Source organism: Hyperolius riggenbachi, chromosome 1 (assembly GCF_040937935.1).
Source record: "Hyperolius riggenbachi isolate aHypRig1 chromosome 1, aHypRig1.pri, whole genome shotgun sequence".
Lineage (NCBI taxonomy): Eukaryota > Metazoa > Chordata > Amphibia > Anura > Hyperoliidae > Hyperolius > Hyperolius riggenbachi.
The window spans coordinates 437,038,686-437,056,983 of NC_090646.1; the positions used below are offsets into that span (position 1 = coordinate 437,038,686).

An 18,298-nucleotide genomic window follows, 5' to 3' on the forward strand; every position below is an offset into this window, starting at 1 on the left:
CGGCGGTACCGAGCGTGGGGGGGCGAGCGGGGGGGACGTGGCGGGAGGGACGTAGTACCTACGCCCCTGCACAGAGTTGTGGCATTTTGCAGGGTAGCTACTTTTCCCGGGCAAGGGGAAATGGTTAATGTATAAATTATTTAGGCAGTGTTTGCCCATTGTAAAATCTTTCCTCACTTCAATTTACACTCTGAAATATATCACAGGCGACAACATCTTTAGTATTGGCAGAAAAGATCTATGTTCTCTCAGAACAGCACACAGCAATTTTACCCATAATAATGGCAGGGGGCAGTGCAACTTATGTTCCCGAGGTTATGTGTGCATTGCTATGGTAATACATAGTGTACTTAATGATACCATAGCAATGCGAGCATTACCTTGTTAACACATTTTGTGCTAATAGGGTAACGCGTGCTTCTCTCCTGCCTGTGCAGTGCAATTTTACCGCTGCTTCATGCATCAGGCCCATAGTTCCTATATAGCTTTAGTTAAGATCTGATGTCAGCGGAGGATCATGTGATTGAGAAAAATCACATGGTTGTATATGTGATAGATTACAAATATTCTGTATTATTTGCTTAGCTTATCCATATACATGCAGTTTTATCTTCGGGACTGTGGAGCTTAGGTTGAATGAGTTACTTTCAAACCACATTTTCACAGATTCTTTCTTGCTCTGACTAACCAAATACAATGCAGGGTGTCAGAACATTACATAGCAATTGGCAGTACATTGCAGTTTGCTTTAACTGCGAATGGTTATTAACTGCTCTTTCTTCCTGTGAACAGTGTTTCACAATCTGTATTACACAGCATGCCCTTCTACTTTTTTTTTTTCCTCAGCAATGCTTCATTTGTATTGAAACTGAACATTATGGGAAATAGCTTTTTAGCTATAATTGTTCTGCACTTCCAAGAATTGGTAAGTGCATTCATTTAACTGTGTAATACGACACATTATTAAACAGTACAAGCTAATGCAGCTCTTGATTTTTCCCCCCCAAACTTCCCTAATTATCTTAATGTAAAAAGCAGCTTCTGTTACAAGAGCATCTCAAGGAACATAGGATTTCAGTATTGGAGTTTTGAGTGTGGAATACTGTGAATTGCAGTATCTCAACAACACTCTAAAACTGAAGCAAAAAAATGGCAGTGCATTTATTACACAGTTTTTACAGAAATAAGGAATAAATCTGGAACTCGGGTAACACAGGACCTTAAAAAAGAAAAAGAAAAACACGTGTGTGGCACTGTCACTGCACTATGGTTCTGATTTGCTCAAGGTTTTCCAAGGATTGAGAACACTCATAAACCTAAATGACCCAGGAAACCTGACTTAAATATATTAAACCAAAACTGAAGTGAATACTAATTTACAATTTAGACAATAGTCGACTGTACCTGTAGGTGTACGTTTGAAAGTGGCACAGGGTGAAGCCGAAAGACAGCTCACTCTGCACCTGCTGTAAGTCTGGGGTAGTGTTAATGCTATTCCCTCTCTGAGTTGTAGCAACTTCTGTTGGGAGGGGGGGGGGGGATAATTTGTGCAAAGGCTTAATTACTTAATTTTTTTTTCTAATTTGAACTCTGGCAATTGCTGGCACCCAAATTAGTCACTAAGCGCCACTATAGCCGTAACTCATTTGTTCCAACAAGCATATGCGCTACCTTAGGCCTTAGGCATCCAAATTGCACTCCTACTAGGTATCCTAAAACACACTGCCTCTATAGATGTGTTGTATACTACCCCTCCTCTTGCCCCCCTCCCCCCCCAGTGGCATAGCTAAGGAGCTGTGGGCCCCGATGCAAGTTTTACTATGGGGCCCCAAGCACTCTATACATAACAATTGATATAGCTCACCAAAACCTGCCAATGGCAACTACAGTGTCAGAGGTGCAAGAAGGGGATGGGGAGCAGCTTGTTAATGATTACCACTGTTCAAAGTATCTATAGAAGTGATTATTATGAGCACAGGACCAATAGAGAGATAATACTGTAATTGAGAGAGGGCCCTACAGGGCCCCTCTGGCCCAAGGGCCCCGATGCGGTTGCTACCCCTGCACCCCCTATTGCTACGCCCCTGCCCCCCCCCCATTCCCTTTATATTGTAAGCCCACAAGGCTCTCTCCCCCTTTTGTGTCTTGAAAATAATTATACATTTTGTTTTTCATGTTACTTTTATCACTGTCATTACCAATTCTGTATTTTGTATAATTTTTGTATTTTGTCACTAAATATGTATCTTGTATATAGGTGTACACGATCGATTATTATGTACCCCATGTTCATTTCTTACTTTGTACATCGCCACAGAATATGCTGGCGCTTTATAAATCAATAATAATAATAATAACTCACATTACAGCCTAAGCCTATGGTGGGGCCCAAATCATCAGCACAGCTCTGCACCGAAATTAACCATCTCTATCTGTAGAACTGATCCTAAATAGAACTTTCATGGCGTTCCACGTTCTTATATTGTGTTTAACGGTTGAAGTTCTCAGTTTGAGTCTGTGTCATGTTTAAAATCACACTTATATTACATCTGTTCATTTAGCTTCAACGTTGAGAAATTATGACCTGCTATCATGAGTGTTTGCAGAGCCATAGAAAAGTTATGACTTTTAATTAGTTTTCAAAAGAGCCGTTGCTGAATTTGTGTCTAGCTTTTAGAGATATAAAGGGATGATTTTCATATTCATCCATGAGAAATGATGGTAGATCCTTCTTACTCACATTGAAGATGAATAATTGCAAAAACTGTTTAAAGGAGGCAAATTTATATTTAGCATCCTGAAGGTGTGACACGAAGACAAGTCAGTGAGAGGAAACATCACCTGACACTCTTCCTGCTGGTTATCGCTTAGTTATTACCACATTGTCACTAAGTTATTACTGACTTGTCACTGTTTCAATCCATTCTAATGCTTTTAAATGTGTTTGTCTTTCTCAGCTATATCATGGAACTTGTCTGCTAAATCTTTGTTTATAACGTTTTTTACCAATACCCTGATAAATAACCAAAGACAAATTAAGAAGCTGCAGAGAAATGTAAGGATATTTTTTAAGTTCCCCAGAAGTTATCATTCTGGACACAAATGAAATCAGGCTGAGATGTGATCCTACTTCAGCTCCAATCAGCATTTCCTTCCATCCAGGGGCACCTGGTCCATCAGGCCGACCAGTCGGTCACCTGGGACGCTGTGCGGAGGGGGGGTGCTTCCGCGGAGGACCACCATGCACACCCCTCCGCCAGATTGTGGGACCCCCCAGGTGGTGAACTGGCTTGCTTCCAGGTAATTAGATGTCCTGATTGGGTGTGGGAGGGAGTTCCAAAGAGTAGCATGATAGAAGTCACTGCCTCCAAAGGTTTTGAGGTGGACTTCGGGGGGTAACAAAGTTTTTAGATCCTTTTGATCTAAGATTGTGTGTGTTTGTGTGCATGTGTGTGTGGTTGAGGGAAGTGATGCAGTTGAAACAAGTCCTTCAGGTTTTGAATGTCAATAAACCAATCTTAAACAGATTTCTCCTTTTTATTGGTAGCCAGTGGTATCAGCGAAGGGTTGGTGTTATGTGGCAAGGGGGAGTGGCTTGTTAACAGGCTTGCAGCGGCATTCTGTACTAATTGTAGGTGGTGCAGGTCTTTGTATGGGAGGCCTATATAGAGAACACAGCAATAGTCCAGTTGTGATGTGATGAAGGCATGAACTAGGGTTGGAAGATCTGCTGGAAGTTTGCAATGTTCCTTAGGTAAAAAAAGCAATGTCTCACAACAGCTGAAATTTGATTCCTGAAGCTTAATCCTCATCAATCAGTATACCCAGGTTGCATACAGTCTGAGTTGTTCAGGTCTGAGCTCCCTATCCTTATTGGTGCTAGTTGAGACTGGAGCTGCTTTGCTGTCAAGTGATGGCCTCTGATAACCAGAACCTCAGTTTTGTCAGCTTTTAGTTTTAGCAAATTATCAGCAATGTATTTATCCACTCTTGAAGCTCAGCTAAGCACACATTTATTTGTGAGGTAGGGTCTGTGATGCCAGGTTATAATCTCTTTGTAATTGATTATATCTGCATGTAATTGATATGTGTTTTATTGTTAGTGATATCTGCATGTCATTGATGCCTGCTTATTTTGGCAAGATCTGTATGCAATCTGTATGCAATTGATATGTGCCTATCATTGATATTTGATATGATATATGTCTTTGATATTCTCTCTGAAACAGTGTTTGTCAAGTAACCCCCCATTGTGGGTAATGTCAAACTTTATGCCTTTCAGACAAATATCTTTGATAAGAATAGTCTGTAATGGTATATTCATGTTTTGCAAACATTCCCCTATACCAGCCTCCAGTGATGGTCCTGACACATTACGGTTTGGCGCCCGGAATCTCTGCACACCACAGTAAGGCACACTACTTGACCTGAGGAAGCGGTTTGAGCCGCGAAATGCGTTGTCTGAAGTGCTTGATCACAATAAAGTATTTATATAAACTTTTCACATATTTGGTAGTCTCCTTCAAATTAGGTAGGCAAACATCACTATTCTTATTGATTTATTTGAGAAGCATGGTATAATATAATACAAAAGGCACCTCCTACTGCTACTGTAACCCACATTACGAGGAAGTGGAGGAGAGAAACAATCACTGCAGGAATCGGGAAGGGGGGTAGATACTTATGCAGCCTTGCTTCCAGCTTGCTGCCCACCTCTTCCTGGGGGGAGGGTGGCAGACTTGGGTATTGGATGCCAGGGTATTACACCCTGGTTAGTCACCATGTGTTCCCCTGGTGATGAACATGGGTGCATGCCAACATGTGCACTGTGCTCATCAGATGCGGCAGACTAACATTCCCATCCTTCTGCTACAACTAATGGCAGAGATGGTGTGAATGTGCTGTAGTCAGAGGACAAGTGCTTAATCATTAAATAAACTTTCTATAATAAATTTATTAGTATGAATTAAAGTAATGCCTGGGCCTAATTAAGTACCCCTCTAGATACATTGAGAATCTAGTCAATAAAGAATACATTTAATATGCTGGTTAAAATACTGGTGAAGGCTGTTGCCTTTGATGTAGGATTTGAACCTTTGACCATGGTTCAACCCCTTGGATCAAGCAAGTACGTAAAACAGTAAGGAGCCTTTGGCCAAGCTTCCCTAATGATCCTGGTTGCCTGTGGAGCATGCCCGAAGTGCCTGAAGCCTTGAAGTTCTTTGAGTCCACCAGGAAAAAAGCCCAATATATATATTGCTCACTGTTTTAATAGCTATATTTTTAAGTGGAATGATGTAATTGTGCTACTTAACACTTGAAGGAATCCTTGAAAATACTTATATCTAATGCATGTAGAAAAATACTATTTCACTTTGATGGAAAACTCCTGAAAACGGGAGCTTTGGGACGATATTTGTAATTCCATGTTATACATCAAGAGTTGTGCCTTGAGACAGCTATTTAGAAATGGATAGTGAGCTCAGATAGGCAAACTAGGATGTAAGCAAAATCATTGATCACTAAGAACTACTGAAGGAAGAGAAAATCTTGTTGCAATACAAATTCACTGACCCCTTAACAGAGTTTCATTCACCGCACAGGAACCCCATTAGTGACATTTAAATATTGTTATTTTTTATTTTCCTTTTTCTAGCCTTATTTAATGGTAACATCCCAGACCCCATCTCCATTAAATCAAATGCACTAATTTCATTAACATACAAATTGACTACACAGCACAATATTTTTCAATCCAAATACCTGCAGTTAAGATGTACAAGTAAAATATTGAGCAAAATTTTATAAGACAAAATGTATTTAATTTCCTTAATTTGTATTAAAATACTAAAAGTTTGCATAATGATTCATTTCAAAGATTATGGAATGTCTCTCTTTTTCCAATTACAATTTCTTTTGTATTCATTCAATTTTTCATTAACCACTTGAGGACCTAGGGCTTTCTACCCCTTAAGGACCGGCCACTTTTTTTCCATTCAGACCACTGCAGCTTTCACGGTTTATTGCTCGCTCATACAACCTACCACCTAAATGAATTTTGGCTCCTTTTCTTGTCACTAATAAAGCTTTCTTTTGGTGCTATTTGATTGCTCCTGCGATTTTTACTTTTTATTATATTCATCAAAAAAGACATGAATTTTGGCAAAAAAATGATTTTTTTAACTTTCTGTGCTGACATTTTTCAAATAAAGTAAAATTTCTGTATACATGCAGCGCGAAAAATGTGGACAAACATGTTTTTGATAAAAAAAAACCCATTCAGTGTATATTTATTGGTTTGGGTAAAAGTTATAGCGTTTACAAACTATGGTGCAAAAAGTGAATTTTCCCATTTTCAAGCATCTCTGACTTTTCTGACCCCCTGTCATGTTTCATGAGGGGCTAGAATTCCAGGATAGTATAAATACCCCCCAAATGACCCCATTTTGGAAAGAAGACATCCCAAAGTATTCACTGAGAGGCATAGTGAGTTCATAGAAGATATTATTTTTTGTCACAAGTAAGCGGAAAATGACACTTTGTGAGAAAAAAAAAAAAAAAAAAACGTTTCCATTTTTTCTAACTTGCGACAAAAAAAAAAATGAAATCTGCCACGGACTCACCATGCCCCTCTCTGAATACCTTGAAGGGTCTACTTTCCAAAATGGGGTCATTTGTGGGGTGTGTTTACTGTCCTGACATTTTGGTGGGTGCTAAATTGTAAGCACCCCTGTAAAGCCTAAAGGTGCTCATTGGACTTTGGACCCCTTAGCGCAGTTAGGCTGCAAAAAAGTGCCACACATGTGGTATTGCCGTACTCAGGAGAAGTAGTATAATGTGTTTTGGGGTGTATTTTTACACATACCCATGCTGGGTGGGAGAAATATCTCTGTAAATGACAATTTGTTAATTTTTATAACACACAATTGTCCATTTACAGAGATCTTTCTCCCACTCAGCATGGGTATGTGTAAAAATACACCACAAAACACATTATACTACTTTCCCTGAGTACGGCGACACCACATGTGTGGCACTTTTTTGCACCCTAACTGCGCTAAAGGGCCCAAAGTCCAATGAGTACCTTTAGGATTTCACAGGTCATTTTGAGAAATTTCGTTTCAAGACTACTCCTCACGGTTTAGGGCCCCTAAAATGCCAGGGCAGTATAGGAACCCCACAAATGACCCCATTTTAGAAAGAAGACACCCCAAGGTATTCCGTTAGGAGTATGGTGAGTTCATAGAAGATTTTATTTTTTGTCAAAAGTTAGCGGAAAAAGACACTTTGTGAAAAAACACAATTAAAATCAATTTCCGCTAACTTGTGACAAAAAATAAAATCTTCTATGAACTCACCATACTCCTAACGGAATACCTTGGGGTGTCTTCTTTCTAAAATGGGGTCATTTGTGGGGTTCCTATACTGCCCTGGCATTTTAGGGGCCCTAAACCGTGAGGAGTAGTCTTGAAACGAAATTTCTCAAAATGACCTGTGAAATCCTAAAGGTACTCATTGGACTTTGGGCCCTTTAGCGCAGTTAGGGTGCAAAAAAGTGTCACACATGTGGTATCGCCATACTCGGGAGAAGTAGTACAATGTGTTTTGGGGTGTATTTTTACACATACCCATGCTGGGTGGGAGAAATACCTCTGTAAATGGACAATTGTGTGTAAAAAAATCAAAAGATTGTCATTTACAGAGGTATTTCTCCCACCCAGCATGGGTATGTGTAAAAATGCACCCCAAAACACATTATACTACTTCTCCTGAGTACGGCGATACCACATGTGTGGCACTTTTTTGCACCCTAACTGCACTAAGGGGCCCAAAGTCCAATGAGTAACTTTAGGATTTCACAGGTCATTTTTGTTTCAAGACTACTCCTCGCGGTTTAGGGCCCCTAAAATGCCAGGGCAGTATAGGAACCCCACTAATGACCCCATTTTAGAAAGAAGACACCCCAAGGTATTCCGTTAGGAGTATGGTGAGTTCATAGAAGTTTTTATTTTTTTGTCACAAGTTAGCGGACATTGATTTTAATAGTTTTTTTTCACAAAGTGTCATTTTCCGCTAACTTGTGACAAAAAATAAAATCTTCTATGAACTCACCATACTCCGTACGGAATACCTTTGGGTGTCTTCTTTCTAGAATGGGGTCATTTGTGGGGTTCCTATACTGCCCTGGCATTTTAGGGGCCCTAAACCGTGAGGAGTAGTCTTGAAACCAAATGTCGCAAAATGACCTGTGAAATCCTAAAGGTACTCATTGGACTTTGGGCCCCTTAGCGTACTTAGGGTGTAAAAAAGTGCCACACATGTGGTACCGCCGTACTCAGGAGAAGTAGTATAATGCGTTTTGGGGTGTATTTTTACACATACCCATGCTAAGTGGGAGAAATATCTCTGTAAATGACAATTGTTTGATTTTTTTACACACAATTGTCCATTTACATAGAAATTTCTCCCACCCAGCATGGGTATGTGTAAAAATACACCCCAAAACACATTATACTACTTTTCCTGAGTACGGCGGTACCACATGTGTGACACTTTTTTGCAGCCTAGGTGCGCTAAGGGGCCCAACGTCCTATTCACAGATCATTTTGAAGCATTTGTTTTCTAGACTACTCCTCGCGGTTTAGGGGCCCTAAAATGCCAGGGCAGTATAGGAACCCCACAAGTGACCCCATTTTAGAAAGAAGACACCCCAAGGTATTCTGTTAGGTGTATGGCGAGTTCATAGAAGATTTTATTTTTTGTCACAAGTTAGTGAAAAATGACACTTTGTGAAAAAAAACCAATAAAAATTAATTTCCGCTAACTTTTGACAAAAAATAAAATCTTCTATGAACTCGTCATACACCTAACAAAATACCTTGGGGTGTCTTTTTTTCTAAAATGGGGTCACTTGTGGGGTTCCTATACCGCCCTGGCATTTTACAGGCCCAAAACCGTGAGTAGTCTGGAAACCAAATGTCTCAAAATGACTGTTCAGGGGTATAAGCATCTGCAAATTTTGATGACAGGTGGTCTATGAGGGGGCGAATTTTGTGGAACCGGTCATAAGCAGGGTGGCCTTTTAGATGACAGGTTGTATTGGGCCTGATCTGATGGATAGGAGTGCTAGGGGGGTGACAGGAGGTGATTGATGGGTGTCTCAGGGGGTGGTTAGAGGGGAAAATAGATGCAATCAATGCACTGGGGAGGTGATCGGAAGGGGGTCTGAGGGGGATCTGAGGGTTTGGCCGAGTGATCAGGAGCCCACACGGGGCGAATTGGGGCCTGATCTGATGGGTAGGTGTGCTAGGGGGTGACAGGAGGTGATTGATGGGTGTCTCAAGGTGTGATTAGAGGGGGGAATAGATGCAAGCAATGCACTGGCGAGGTGATCAGGGCTGGGGTCTGAGGGCATTCTGAGGGTGTGGGCGGGTGATTGAGTGCCCTAGGGGCAGATAGGGGTCTAATCTGATAGGTAGCAGTGACAGGGGGTGATTGATGGGTAATTAGTGGGTGTTTAGGGTAGAGAATAGATGGAAACACTGCGCTTGGGTGGTGATCTGATGTCGGATCTGCGGGCGATCTATTGGTGTGGGTGGGTGATCAGTTTGCCCGCAAGGGGCAGGTTAGGGGCTGATTGATGGGTGGCAGTGACAGCGGGTGATTGATGGGTGGCAGTGACAGGGGGTGATTGATGGGTGGCAGTGACAGGGGGTGATTGATGGGTGATAGGTGATTGGCAGGTGATTGACAGATGATCAGTGGGTTATTACAGGGAAGGACAGATGTAAATATTGCACTGGCGAATTGATAAGGGGGGGTCTGAGGGCAATCTGAGCGTGTAGGCGGGTGATTGGGTGCCCGCAAGGGGCAGATTAGGGTCTGATCTGATGGGTAACAGTGACAGGTGGTGATAGATGGGTAATTAGTGGGTGTTTAGAGGAGAGAATAGATGTAAATGCTGCGCTTGGGTGGTGATCTGATGTCGGATCTGCGGGCGATCTATTTGTGTGGGTGGGTGATCAGATTGGCCGCAAGGGGCAGGTTAGGGGCTGATTGTTGGGTGGCAGTGACAGGGGGTGATTGATGGGTGATAGGTGATTGGCAGGTTATTGACAGGTGATCAGTGGGTTATTACAGGGAAGGACAGATGTAATTAATGCACTGGCGAATTGATAAGGGGGGGTCTGAGGGCAATCTGAGCGTGTGGGCGGGTGATTGGGTGCCCGCAAGGGGCAGATTAGGGTCTGATCTGATAGGTAACAGTGACAGGTGGTGATAGGGGGTGATTGATGGGTGATTGATGGGTAATTAGTGGGTGTTTAGAGAAGATAACAGATGTAAACGATACATTTGGGAGGTAATCTGACGGCGGGTTTGCGGGCGATCTAATGGTGTGGGTGGGTGATCAGATTGCCCGCAAGGGGCAGGTTAGGGGCTGATTGATGGGTGGCAGTGACAGGGGGTGACAGGGGGTGATTGATGGGTGATAGGTGATTGGCAGGTGATTGACAGGTGATCAGTGGGTTATTACAGGGAAGAACAGATGTAATTAATGCACTGGTGAATTGATAAGGGGGGGTCAGAGGGCAATCTGAGCGTGTGGGCGGGTGATTGGGTGCCCGCAAGGGGCAGATTAGGGTCTAATCTGATAGGTAAAAGTGACAGGTGGTGATAGGGGGTGATTGATGGGTGATTGATGGGTAATTAGTGGGTGTTTAGAGGAGAGAATAGATGTAAACAATGGATTTGGGAGGTGATCTGATGTCGGATCTGCGGGCGATCTATTGGTGTGGGGGGGTGATCAGATTGCCCGCAAGGGGCAGGTTAGGGGCTGATTGATGGGTGGCAGTGACAGGGGGTGATTGATGGGTGATTGACAGGTGATTGACAGGTGATTGACAGGTGATCAGGGGGATAGATGCATACAGTAAACAGGGGGTGGTGGTCTGGGGGGGGGGGTCTGGGGAGAATCTGAGGGGTGGGGGGTGATCAGGAGGGGGCAGGGAGCAGGGGGGGGATAAAAAAAAAATAGCGTTGACAGATAGTGACAGGGAGTGATTGATGGGTGATTAGGGGGGTGATTGGGTGCAAACAGGGGTCTGGGGGGTGGGCAGGGGGGGGGGGGGTCTGATGGGTGCTGTGGGCGATCTGGGGCAGGGGGGGTAAAAAATCAGTGTGCTTGGTGCAGACTAGGGTGGCTGCAGCCTGCCCTGGTGGTCCTTCGGACACTGGGACCACCAGGGCAGGAGGCAGCCTGTATAATACACTTTGTAAACATTACAAAGTGTATTATACACTTTGTATGCGGCGATCGTCGGGTTAACATCCCGCCGGCGCTTCCGTATGACCGGCGGGATGTTGCGGCGGGTGAGCGGCGCCAGGCGGAGGCGGAGGATCGCGTCACGGATGACGCGATCGCTCCACCCATGCCCCTACAAGGACCGCCGCCATTTGTCAATACGGCGGTCCTTGCACCCCGCACTTCCCGGCCGCCAATTGTACATACGGCGGTCGGGAAGTGGTTAATAATACAATTTCTATGTCACAGTATATGGCATAATAGGATTAAATATATGCTAAAAATCTATATCTAATCTCTACAAGAAGAAGAGTTTAGCTTATGCAGCTGGTGACTTACTGTAATGTTTTATATGGAAATAATAAGTAAGGGGAAGAGTGAAATTTAGCCTACAGCGAGCCAGGCTTACGTCAATTCCATCAACTCTTAAACTGAAACTGGGCACTGAGCCAGTACTGTAGAAAAATGAGAAGTTTATATTTGGCCAGAATCGTTTTAAGACAGCCGTGTAGAAGCCATGAGGATATTGCCAGGAGACAGTTTGAGTTTAAGGTATTATTAGCTTTAGTAGGCAATATACGGAGCCAGGCAATGGATTGCTGTTTTATTGTTTAGCATTAAGATCTATGTGTTGTAAATGCAGCAGTGCAGCAGTTAGGCAAAACTCTGCCAAAGCGGTCATGTTATTCCATTTTACAACCTTGGCTGCTGAAATCAGCTTTTTATTGTACTTTAGGATAAATATGTGCTGGTACGTGTTTCTGCGCACAGATTCAAATACAGCATTTTATTGTGGTGGTATTATGCAGCATTATTACAAATGTTGGTCTCCATGAACTTTTTTGCATACAAATAACTTTTTATTAACATATGATCATAAATATTTGATCACGTTTGGCATTCAAAAATGTATATGATTAATATTGAATTCATTGAGACGTTGCTTAGATTACATATAATGAAACAATAATGCTCAGACGTGTTTTCTGGCTCCTAGTGATGCCGCAGGGCATCAGTTCTATAGGCTGTCCTCTGGGTTGCATATATACAGTTATTCCTTAATTCCCTCTCTTCTGTCTGCGGTTTTCTCATCACTCAGTCACAAGACTGATGTTCTCAGCTCACTGCCTGGAAAAAGACACAATCATGGCCATCCTAAAGGGATAATGCATAAAACATTAATGCCATCTTCTACTGCATCGTTCCTGCAATGACTTTGTGTATATGCTGCAAGTACTACAATACTACAAAACACTCACCACTGCATCTCAAACTATACCATAATAATAAGTTTGTACCATGAATTAAGTTTGTATTTAATCATGTACCAGCAAGATAAAAAAAGGTTTAAAAAAAGGATAATGATAGTGCCATTTATTTTAGCATTTCATAAGCTATGCATTTCCTCCAAGACGTTAAAGGACACCCGAGGTGACATGTGACATGAGATGAGATAGACATGGGTATGTACAGTGCCAAGCACACAAATAACTATACTGTGTTCCTTTTTTTCTTTCTCTGCCTGAAAGAGTTAAATATCAGGTAGTAATGGGATGATTAGTTCTATGTTTTACAAAAGGTAAATTAAACATAGACCTAAGTTTCATATGTTTATGTTCAGTTTAACAGATACCTGAAGTGAGAGGGATATGGAGGCTGTCATATTTTTTTTTCCTTTTAAACAATACTAGTAGCCTGGTATCCTGCTGATCTCTCAGGCATCAGTAGTGTTTGAATCACCCACCTGAAAAAAGCATGTGGCAAATCCAGTCAAACTTTAGTCAAACATCTAACCTGCATGCTTGTTCAGGGTCGACTACTGTGTGGCTAAAAGTATTGAAGTCAAACGATCAGCAGGACAGTTAAGCAATTTGCATTGTTTAAATGGAAATAAATATGGCAGCCTTAGTTCAGGTGTCCTTTAAGCAATTATTTTAAGACTTTATTCTGAACAGACGCCCTGACAAATCATACTTGCTGAACTAAAAAACCAACAGAAGTTACAACTCTTTGAACTTTCCAGCACCATATCAGAAGCCTTTTCTTTTTTTCTTACTCTTTTTCAGCTGTTTTAACTTTTGTTTATTGTTTTAGGAAATTAAATGAATTTGACAAGCTAAATTGACAACGTCAACAGGCTCATTTATATAGATAGCTACTGATTTTTTTTAAAACTCCTTCTTTACCTAAAAACAGAAAAGAACCTCAGTCAATTTCATAGTAAAGCTGATCCTGAGTAATCCTGAGTCAGGCTCTGGATGGAAATCCGCATCTCGGAGCGGTAAGCCCGAGTTGGATCCATGGGAGGTGAGTAATGTGCAGGGCTGCCATAGATCTATCTAACAGTATGATTTTGAGCTTGTGAAACAATTGCACCACTTTCAAAACCTAAAATCTGTAAATATTCATAACGCCAGGGAGGTTAAAGCTCATCATGGAATACAATGCACTTGCATACCACGAAGAAGGGCGACCCTTAGTGGCCCCAAAACAATGGGCAGAATTTTCAGGTGATCAAATAAAAAAGTGCATTTAATTAATACATTCAACTTTGCTTCTTAAAGCCCTCATGTGGAGTTTGTGTCTCTTGGCCAGGTTATTATTATTTATTTATTTAGATAGTTGTAACGATTGTGGAACTTTCTCCGTGATCAGCGCACAACGCGTGCGCTGACACGGCGGAAATCCTGCACAAGCGTATATTTGCAGGCACCCAGCAAAAGGTGCTACGCACCTGTAGAGGGAAATTCCTGTCGGCAGATGGCGCTGGGGAGTGCAGAGGAACTAATCCTCTGTACCTCCACAAGTGCCAGACAGGAATTGTACGAAGCGCAGAACGCAATCGCAAGAGAGGCGATTGCGAATGAGAGCGAGCAAAGGGACAGGTTGTATGTGTGTGCGCCAATCCAGTCGCCACCCCGCGACCGCGCACACACAACAGCAGATATGAAATAGGAACGCGATCGCGAGAGGTGCGATCGCCAGACGTGACACAAGGCAGATCAGAATAGAATACGAGGGTAGCAAAGGCACAGCAAATAATACAATGAGAAGATGCGGAAAATAACAACGCTAGCTAACCGCGAACACCGCACTCATTCGCAACAGTGCACGCGGTTATGCGCGGTCTCCACGTGATAAGCACAATAGAGACAAGCACGCCTACCTAACCATTAACAGACAGACATGAAACAGAGGACGCGAGCGCTTGCTTAACGGTTACCACACCGAGCCTCCAGCAAGCGGTCGTAGCAGATAATACAGACACACGAAAACAGGGACAAGCGAGAGATAGGATCCACAGCACTAGCGAAAAGTGGCTAGCGCGATCCAGGTACAGAGTAGCAGAACAGAAGGATCCCCAGCGCTAGCGAAAAGTAGCTAGCGCGATCCCAGGAGACAGAACAGAAGGATCCCCAGCGCTAGCAAAAAGTAGCTAGCGCGATCCCAGGAGACAGAACAGAAGGATCCCCAGCGCTAGCAAAAAGTAGCTAGTGCGATCCCAGGAGACAGAACAGAAGAGATAGCTGGTAGCAACCGCTGCACCAGCTATACTCCAAGAACAGAGATCAGAACCATTTCCTGTCAACCAACATAGGGACAGGACAATGGCAACAGGCAAGACAAGACAGAACAGGCAATACAGATAATACAATCCTAACTGCACTAGGGAAATCTGCCTAGCACAGATTCAGGAATTACTCTAAGCTGATGTTCAAACAGAGAGCAAGGCTGACACCCCACCAGGAGTGTTACATAGAACGAAATCCTTATGAACAGCGAAGCATTGTGGGAAAGACATAGTACTTATAGTACACGCCTCCAATGAATGTGGCCAGGCAATTTGCATGACAACGTATGCAAAGTCCTCTGCAAGCACAAGCTGCAAAACTGACAGAAGCTCTTCTTTCCAGAGTCCTGCAGCATGCAAACTTACACAATGGTCAAAAGGCTGGCTGCCTGCACAGGCAGCTGAGCAAATCATCACAGTCCCCCCCCCCTCTCCAGGGTCGAATTCCAGACGACCCTCAAAACTGCTATTAGCAACAGACTCAAACTGAAGACTCATGGAGGTCGGGGCAGCCCGACAAGGTCCAATTCCAGAGTCAGTCCACCCGAAACCGACCTCATCGGAAACAGAAGCCACCGAAACATGCCCATCAGTACTACCAGTCTCAGTATAACACCCATCAGGACTGTGACCGCCAGAGAAGAAGCCATCGACACCCTCCAGACAATTCCCACCACCTTCCAAGGAGCGTCCGAAAATACCAAACCTGCCACAATACCTGTTTGAAGTGTCCCTTACAACACAAAAGCCACCGTTGATCTTATCCAGGGGACCAAGCAAAATTTCTCCCGGAATCTCCCAGAACCTTTAGAAGCTCCACAGAGATCCCAAGAGGGCAGAACAATCACCAGGCTCACATGGAGAATTACCAAGAACCCCCATGGAACCAATGACAATTTTGGATTCAGAATTACGAGGACACCCATCAAGATCAAGACTTTCAGGGATCACTTCTGGGCATGCAAGCAGGCAGGCTAAATCAGAACATGTCTCCACCGAGGAAGCATCTGAGTATGCTGGTAACCGAGGCACACTTGGGCTTTCTGGGTCACAGAGCACATTGGGGTACAGTGGTACACCAGCACAGGAGAAACCTCAGGACATGTTGGGGAACTGCCAACCTCAGAGTCCAACACGAGGAAACCAAAACCAGGACCGGGCAGAGAATCATCACGAGCAATGGTCTCAAGCACTGGACTTTCAAAAGAAGACTCGGATTCAAATTCAGAAATTTCTGTGACTGCAATATCATCATTGACTACACATGACTGAAGCTCCACCAGAACTGAAAAGGTAGCCAGCAAGGCAGCAATGCCTACGGAAGGGGGCAACACCTCAGAAGGACTTGGGGGGCAGGAGACATCTCCTACAAGTTCTGCACCCTTTGGGAGGAACTCGGAGACCTCGAGAACATCGTTTTTCAAGTTTTCTAAGAAGGATTCTGAACTATCCATGTTACAGGGCAAAACTGGAACTTTATTTTGTGGACAGGGCAGATGTCCCAGGAATGGTTCCACCATAACCTGAGACTGGATCTCATCATCATGAGGGGAATGTACAGGTATATTTACTGGAACACACACTGACTTCCTAACTTCATTCTCACTGTACCCAGAATTCTGTGTGGCAGTCAAACTAGCTTGTAACTCCAAAACTGCAGAAAAACAGGTAAAAATAGCAGCAATACCTAGACGAGCCTCTAGGGGCAGGGCAGGAGATATTGTATAAGGCAATATTGACTCATCCAGAGTACAGGGTGGAGAGTCAGAACCTCCCTCAGAGCAAGAAAGGGGCTCACAAACGTCAGTGTGAAAGGAAAACATGTTTTTATTCATGGTACAGGGCAGGTTCAGAGAAAGCGTCTCTGAATAAGGCAAAGAGGGTTCAGCATCAGATTCGCAAAACTGAAGCGCTGTCTCACTCTTAGATTCGGCTAACAATGTCGAATCCGAGGAATCAGAACGCAAAACCTGCGAATCAAAATTCACTTTAGGTTGTGAACCTGACGCTTCTATAGCGCAAACCTCCGCGATTTGCGGAGCAGACTGCAAGGCATCTAGGACCGAAACGCTGGAGCAACTGTCCCCAGGCAACGGGCCCTCACAGGTGAGAACAGGGTGAGACAGAGACTCATTTGCAGAAGAAATAGCGACATCAACAGGATAAACTTTATTTGGCATAATAGTTTTACTTTTGACGCTGCATAGTCGAGAAATTTTCCCCATAGCAGGGTCACAGACGGAAGATCTCAAATATCTGTTTCTAAATGACAACGGATCCCACACATCCTTGAGGAAACCCGGCAGACTCATGCCGATCACAATCTGCAGGAACATCCGAGAAACAGGCATCAGATCGCACAGATTTAAACTGCACACTGTCAGGAGCGAATCCTTCAGGATTCGCACAGGAATCAACCACAGCGGCACACTCATTCATTTCAGATTGCACAAAGTCAAGACTCACATGCTTTACCCCAGAAAGGCAGGAACAATCATCTGACAACGATGTCTCTTTATTGGAATCAATTGGTTGGTGTGTGTGCAACTCATCCAAAATCGTTTGCCATACATAGATCACCAGATCCACATCATCCTTGTCACATTCATCGGAATCAATCAGAAGGTACATAGAGTCAAGACAAGCATTCAAGACATCTTCACTTTTTGCGATGTAAAAATCGCAAAAGGCTTTCCAATCAAAATCGAATTCCTCCAGCAAGGCCCCAACATCCCAGGAAGCAAATGGGGGTTCAAACCGGCCAGTATCCAGATAATCTCCATAGGGTTGGAGTTCAGGAACAAGAACAGATTTTTTAACTGCTTTAATGTAGTGTGCGATCCTACCTATAGCAGGATCCACATAAGCTTTGGATTGGGGCAAAAAAGCCGGAGACAGAACAACATCATTACAAACATCAATAGGGAGTGTTTTATTCCGATGCTTGCGTTTTTTAGTTTTTCTCTTTTTCGCCACTTTGCATGTCTGCTGTTTAAAACCTGAAGTGGCAACAGACACATTGAACTGATTGTCATGCTGAAAAGTTTTGCATGGAAGGGAAAGATCAGCTGACTTATCAGCAGCTACACACTCAATCAGAGCAGGTGGTAAGCCAGGCAGTTTAAACCAGTGAGAGAATATCACTGCAAGCAACTGATACAGATTACCATTCCAAGAATTGATTTTTAACAGATTATATGCCCAGGTGAACAAATCGTCTTTTAAGAGAACATAGGCAAAAAGAAGAGCCGACGTGGACGGATCAGAAATCTAAAAGGTGGGATTCAGGCAAAACCTCACACATTCAGAAAGAAATTCCGCCTTGGTCTCTGAATTTAGCCTTTTAAAGCTCTTAAAGACACAGGACCCAAACTCGACAAAATCGTACAAATCAGAAATTCCGTCTACACTGGGGTTTTGGGTTG

At 43.3% G+C, this 18,298-nt stretch overlaps 1 protein-coding gene across 2 annotated transcripts in view; it reads right to left on the reverse strand.

Annotated features, from left to right (window-relative positions):
* CNTNAP4 (contactin associated protein family member 4) overlaps positions 1–18,298 on the reverse strand; it is a 484,789-nt gene that overhangs the window by 290,829 nt on the left and 175,662 nt on the right. The gene's annotated exons all lie outside the window — the stretch shown is intronic.